Raw genomic sequence first — 7,247 nt, 5'->3', positions numbered from 1 at the left:
GTGTTAAATAATAAATAAAATATAATTTTCAATAAAAATCATTGAAAAAGATAAATAAATAAATAAAGTATATTGAGTCAATTTATGCTTTAATTTTACCCTTTAAGTTGCAAATCAATCTACAATAACTTCGATGAACTGTTTTTATTATTAGTTTGGAAATGGTTAAAGATATAATTGTTTTTAATTTTAAGATATGATACTTTTTATATTTAACACTTTCTCTTTTACAAAAGATTTTTTATATTCAAATTAAAATTAATGGTAAAAATATAACATTTACATTTATCACATTAAAAATTCAACAATGTTTGCATTGTCAAAAGATTAATTAGAGAATAGAAATAATTAAGTCAAGATTTTCTTGCAAGTATAGTCGAAAATAGCCTGTAAAACGCCTCTGGATTCTTGCTCTTGGGGCAACTTTAGAAGGCGAGCAACTTTGGAGAATCCGGCATGGTGTTTACCTACAGAATCTGCCTCTACTTCCGGTTTCGGCTCTTGCTTCGGGAGTTTTGGTGTGGATAAGGCCCATTGCATTGCCCATATGGCGAAGGGGCGCATGTACAATAGAGATCTGTATTGATCATCTATGTTCCAAGCTTCAGGAGTTTGAAATGAGTAACTGTTGACAGAATTGGTAAGAAAAAGAAGATTATTCAACCAGCCATTAAAAGGAGGAAAACCATCTTACCCAAGCCCTTCTTCAGACCAGGCTGCTTCAAAGATTCCACATGCAGTATGAAATGCCATATCCACCAAACCTTCATGGATCATTGATGCAGCCACTGCATATGTAACACCAGATCATATTTCTCTTGATTGCATTGATGACATATCAACTGTTCCATCAGGCAGCATCCCATTTACAGTCCCCCGCTTTCCACATTTCACTTTCAATACATTATAATTGTAAACCTTGTCCAGTGTTCTTCTTGCTTTATCTTCATCAACTATTGGCAATAGACCACATGCCCTTGCATACCTACAATCATCTTCTAATTTATTCCCGCATTATCAAAATAATATGAAAATGATTTAGCTGGGTGGAAAATGCACATGCAACAAAATGAACAAACATATGTCTCAGGCCTACATGGTTCCATTCCAATTAATCAAAACCATCTGAAAGTAACTGCTGAAAGTAGAAGTTATATCCATCATGACACACTATTGTCCAGCCAATTGATCAGACTGTATAGATGAACTTGTGCGACTGCCACTGTTATCATAATTGAAGTAAGAGCCATTCCACAATTTCTGATACACATCTTTTGCCTTGAGAAACTTGTACCAAAAGTAATCTTCAGAATCCTTGTCTCCTACTTTGCATGCTAGGGCAGATGCAGCCTGTAAGGCTGCCACCCATAGCCCACCACTATAGGCACTTATACCAGATACAGACCATGTGTCATATGTCTGATCAGGAAAGCCTTCATTCTGAATCATCCCATCACCATCCTTGTCAAATTGATCCATGTAAGCCATCGCAACATAAACCGAGGGCCAAACAGCTTGCGCAAATTTCTTGTCACCAGTGGCAACAACATCCCTGTAAACTTGGAGAACGAATTTTGGATTCAAGTCTTTCCATCGATCGGTGTTGTAAAGGCAATATGCATTTACTTCAAACCATGGGTCATCAATTCCAATATCATGTGGAACAGCACCAAGAACCTTCCTTGAAACCAATTGTCCATCGTGTAAAAGTTTCATTTTATTAGAATCATGCATCAGTACAGCGGCTGTAAAGTCTCTCTGGATGCTAAGCTGAAGTTTTGGAAATAACATGATTAGAGCAAAAGACATAAAAATGAACGTCATAGGTGTTCCACATGTGATACTCAGTTCCTTCAAGATAAAAGGAATTGACCAATGTTATCTTCTCCTTCTTGTAGCAAATTTGTTCCAAAAGCAGAATTCGACGCATTTGGAGTGTGCATTGTTTGCTCAAGTATAGAAGTCACCCTTCCCAGAATGTCAGTGGTAGTATCATTTTGACAGGGAGTATCAATAATGCTTTTCAAACCTAACTCTGATCTGTCAAGGGAACAATTACTTCCTCCAATGCTTACGGAACTACGGACTGGAGGTGATCCATCTGCACAACTAACAAAAAGGGATTGAATTAGTACAAGTCCTTCTTAAATTAAATTCCAACAATTGAGTGCAATATCTAGGCACCTGTCCATATTGTTCACCCAGAATTAAGATAATAGACCTCATTGAATAATGTGACAGGGTACCTGTTGAGGGGATTCAGAAATACTAGACCATGTTAGCATAAGCAATTGCAAATAGTAAGTCTGAGCTAACCATTCAGGAAGCCTCTTGTTTTCAAGTGTAGGCCTTTGCCATGCTTCTATCAGTGACTCCCAGTTGCTATTCTCTATGTTTCAGGGAAGAAAATAAAATGCCAAAATAAGTACAACAAGCAATTAGTTTGTGAGAGACTGGTAAACTAAAAATTTGCTAACAGTCTTATTTTCTAAAACTTTATAGAAAAATAATTACTCTTATAAAATTAAAAACCATGACTAACATAGTGAGAACAGAGAATTAGTACCAAGAATAGCATCATGTGCAATATTTGCTACAGCATCCCCATCAGTTCCATAGAATTTCGTATAACGCCTGTATATACATACACCTATTCAGTATGTAGCTAATTGCTCATCTTCGTTGCACAAGTATTTGATCACACCTGTGATAAGTCTTTCCACCTAGAAAGTTTGCTACAGGGCAGTCCCATGCCAAAGAAAAAGTAACAGTACGTACAGCATTAGATGGAATTATCATAGCAGCTGCTATGGCTGCCCCAATTGAGGACCATGACTTTGAATATACTGGCTCTTCAGTGGACTCGAAATGCTTGAAGGAACCATGCTATAAAGAAAGTTTGAGAACTCTCAACTTAACTGAAATTATACCTAAGAAACTCGGAGCAATTGGGAAAAATGCAAGCAGCAAAAAGCAACCAAAGAGAGCCAAAACATCTTGCTGGCCTAGTAATTTTAGAACCATGCTCAAGTATCTCTTAGGCTTTGAATTGGAAAGATAGAAAAATAAAAAAAAATGTGAAAAATATTTTTTCTAGAAAAATAAAAAGATGAAAATATTTTTTTTTCTTTTAATAGGTGTGTTTGGCAGAGAAGATGAAAAAATAAAATGTAATTTTCTTTTCATCTATTGCAAGAGTTGAAAAATAAGAGAAAAGAAAATGAAACCTTCAAAAATGCGTAATTTCAAATACACACTTCTCTTATTTTCTTCCCTCTTATCATTCCAATTTGAAAGGATTAATTTTTATGCATTAGAATAGAAAATGATCATCTTTCTTATTTTTTTTCAAGCATATTTAAAACTTATTTTTTTTCTACTTTTCCACTCAACCAACTTACACCCTTAGACACAGGCATCACATCCACAAATATTTAAGAACATAATTATTGTAGGGCAGCAACAATGTCAAGAAAAGCTACGCATGATTGTATCATTGCTAAGCAATGAGCTTGTGGACTATATTGTTTACAATTAGGGATTTAATTTGCATTTGTGGTTGTGTTTTCGGTCACGTCACGTTTATCGCGACCGTGAGTATAACGGATGCTATTGTGATTGTGATTTTTTTAAATTTGCACAAAGTTCAATAAAATATAATAATTAATATTTCAAGCATATTTGAAACCCTATTTACAATGCAAAAATAGGGGAATACGTATGCTTCTAATATTGCATAGACATAATACAAACTTATGGCACGTTTGATTGGCATGAATAACCAAACGATTCTTGGATGATTTGACGATAAGAAATTATTCATTAGTTTATGGAATTTCATTCATCTCCCATTCCACCTTCTCTCGTAATAGCCATTTCCCACAAAGCTTCCATCGAATAAGGAAAAAATCACAACCTCCCATTCTTGCCCTTTACCACTCTCCCTCAGCAAACACCTCAAGCCACCACACCCCAACCCTGTCTCTTTGTTCTCGTTCGATTATTCTTATCCCACGACAATCACCGACAGAGATCTCGACATTGTAAAAAGCTTCCCCAAAGTTGAGCAAGTAAGGTTATTATTCCCTTCAATCTCACTTCCATTGTGAGAATTTCATCTCTTTGCTTCTCTGCTTGTATTTCGCTCGTAGAGAGCTGTGAAAAAAATGAGTTTTTGAAAAAAACTTTTGGTCGATTGGTTGATCGGATTGTTTTAGGATAATTTAGGGTTAGAAATATAAGCTTTTTTTAAAATTGTTGGGCATTTCTGTTTACTGTAAGGGATTTCAGGTTGCTTGTCTCAATAGCAAGGGATTTCAATTTTAGGTTGGAATTTGTTGCTTGTGGTAAATGGGTAATTGGGGTTTTGGATTTTGAGTTTTAAATCAGTTACAGAATTTTTGAGAAAGAAAAAGAAAAAGAAAACAGAGGCAGAGGAGATGAAAAAATCGTTCAAGGATTCTCTCAAGGCTTTGAGCTAATATTCATTTTGCCAATACCCTATAATTTCTTCTTTCTTTTTTCTTCCTTGATTTTCTATAGATGAGCATGGTCAGTATTGATTCATGATGATTCTCTTTTTTTCTTCTCTAGATAGCAAGGGATTTCAATTTCAGGTTGGGGTTTGTTGGGATTGTATCTGCAAAGACTACAATTTTCTTCTATTCGTTAATTGCTCTATCAGTGCATCAGTGATTTCCCTTTGGATTCTTCTCTTGATTTTGATTTTCCTTTCTTTTGTAAGTTTAATTTTTTATTTTTAGATTTTTGGTTTGTTTTGGTTTTGAAGTTAAAATTTTAACAATAATGAAGTTTATTATTCTGCTGCTTGGATTTGCTTGTTTGCTTTTTTGTTTGTTTGGGTGGGAGTTGTTGGAACTAGTGTTTTTGAGGTTTGGTCTGATGTGATTTTGGTTCATTTCTTCTAAATAGGTTGTTTTATATTTAGATATAGAGTTTATTTTTCATTTTATTGGTAAATTTGCCTTTGCTTTGCTTTTTTTTTTTCAATTTTGATTCTGAGATGTTGGGCTAGTTACAGTGTAAGTTGAACAAAGCATTTCAGTTGAGAAAATCATTGAAGTTAAATTAAAGAGAAATTCGACATATGTGCTAATATTGTTTGTTTATTTTTGAATCTTAATGCTTAGAGAATCATAATTGCATAGAGATTTAGCTATTGTTTCAGGTTTTTGAACAATGTTGAACTTATCTTTAGCTTTAAATATGTAATGGCAATTGCAGTACTAGATTGCTTTAAGATTGTCAATGTCTGAATGCCGCTCTTCACTTCTTTTGGTTTCATGTAATTTCAAGCTTTGCTGCCTTTTGCATGCTTATTTTGAGGATGATGTAGGTGATTGTGGTTGTTTTTGTCTTCTTTTTCCCCCTTACAGTTACAGTTTGAGTTATTTTGGGTGGTGTTATTATTTGTCTACTTATTTTGTTCATGATGTCAATTATCAAATGTATGTGAAATTTATAAATCTGCATAGTAATGAAGTAATCAATTTGCCTTTTTCCCTAAATATTGAGAATGTTTATGGGCTTTTAGTTTATCTTTCTTTTGCTTCTAAAAAATATTTCATGTATGTTTTGTTTAGCCTCAAGTTTGCTTCTATTTGTATTTAGGTTCTTCAATTTTGATCTTTTTTATATCCTAGGAAGGTTGTTGAACTATGGATAACAGAGTGGATAAGGCTGGATCATTGTGGAACATGGTTTTACATACACACAGTCGCTCTATCTCAAAGCGGTTGTTTTCTAGGATAATTTATTTATTTGATCATATAGCACGCTAGATAAGATAATAGAGGTATGCCAGTCACCATCTCGAATGCCATACACAGCCAATTTGATGTGTTTACTTGATATTACTATTTTGTTTGTGAGCATTTGTATCAAATGAAGCACAATTATGTTGGTTCTGAGTTATTAGTTTTTTTAAAGGTATTTGCAGACATGGAGGAGTTATGTGTCATACAAGATGAAAACACAGTCAAGAAAGTAGCTTGTGCCTTTCAGGAACTCGACCAAGAAGACAAGTAGAAGTTGGTTCTTAGAAGATACATGAGCAAATAAAAATACATCCACTTTAATGTCGAATGAGTTAGAGTGAAAAGATATACATCAGATGAAGATTGATGTTCAATTCAATGAGTGTATTCTCTTGGCATCAATGACATAATATGAGTATGTAACTGTTGTGTTGGACCTTGCCAATTAGGTATTGCAGCAACAAGGAATATTATTCACTTTCCTTGAAATAGGCAGCATACACTTGAATGCTATATGAATAGTTTATCATTCCTGGGGGTTGTTCCCTATATATAAATGTAACTTGGATGTTGTAAACCTCTTCTTTAATTTCTAGGGATATATATGTTGTGAGATGGTCGAAAAGGGTTTTTGCTGTTAGTGTAGGATATTGTTTTGAGATTTTTATCCTTATAAGAGCCTTATGTCTTTAGATCATCATTGATTCAATTGAAATATTAAATAGTCTTTGAAGAAGTCTCCACTATGAATTATTAGTTATTTTCTAGGTGTTATCATAGTGTTTCTAGAGTGGCATAACACAAATTGATGACTATGATGAGTGCTTGCAATGCTAATGCACTAATGGTTGATAATGAATGTAACACCTCAGATTTTGGGGTTAGAAGATTTGAGGTTTGAAGTAAGGGTTAGTGAGTAGGTTGAACAATTGGGTTAGTTTCCGAGTTTTAGTGTCAGAATGGGCCTGCTGGTCTGGTGGTTGGTTGTGTGTTAGTTCGCCTTTGGGTTCTAGGTTTGAATCCTCGTGTGTGTTTGAGGGAATAAATTTATTTCAGATTTAGTTTTTGTAAGTTGCTAAAATATCTATTTATTTTTATTTTAATTTTTTTAAAAGAAAATCCCAAAAAGAGTTGCACGTTCTTTTTCTTCTCCTAGATTTCCTTTATCACGTTCTTGGTTTTTTCTCCTTCCTTCTCTCTCTGTCAATTGGAACTCTGTTCCTTAACTTCTACTCCATTTCTTTTGCTTTAACTTGAAATTTTGTCGACAGTGGTTCTGGAACTGGTGGATTTGAGGCGTTGATTGTGTGGGCATTTTAATCGTGTACCAGGTGTAGGTCCGAAAAATTTTCCTTTTCATTTTTTGAAATTCTAATTTGGTCCCGTGAGATTTAGAAATTACGGGTCTATTTTTGAATGGTTTAGTTTCGATGACAGATTGTTTGGAATTTGGTTATATTGTAACATCCC

General features: G+C 34.3%; 1 pseudogene; it reads right to left on the bottom strand.

Annotated features, from left to right (window-relative positions):
* Positions 1–348: 348 nt before the first annotated feature.
* LOC105786949 (uncharacterized) overlaps positions 349–7,247 on the bottom strand; it is a 48,487-nt pseudogene continuing 41,588 nt past the window's right edge.

This window comes from Gossypium raimondii, chromosome 1, assembly GCF_025698545.1.
Source record: "Gossypium raimondii isolate GPD5lz chromosome 1, ASM2569854v1, whole genome shotgun sequence".
In the NCBI taxonomy this organism is placed as follows: Eukaryota; Viridiplantae; Streptophyta; class Magnoliopsida; order Malvales; family Malvaceae; genus Gossypium; species Gossypium raimondii.
This window is presented reverse-complemented; position numbering and strand designations above follow the sequence as displayed.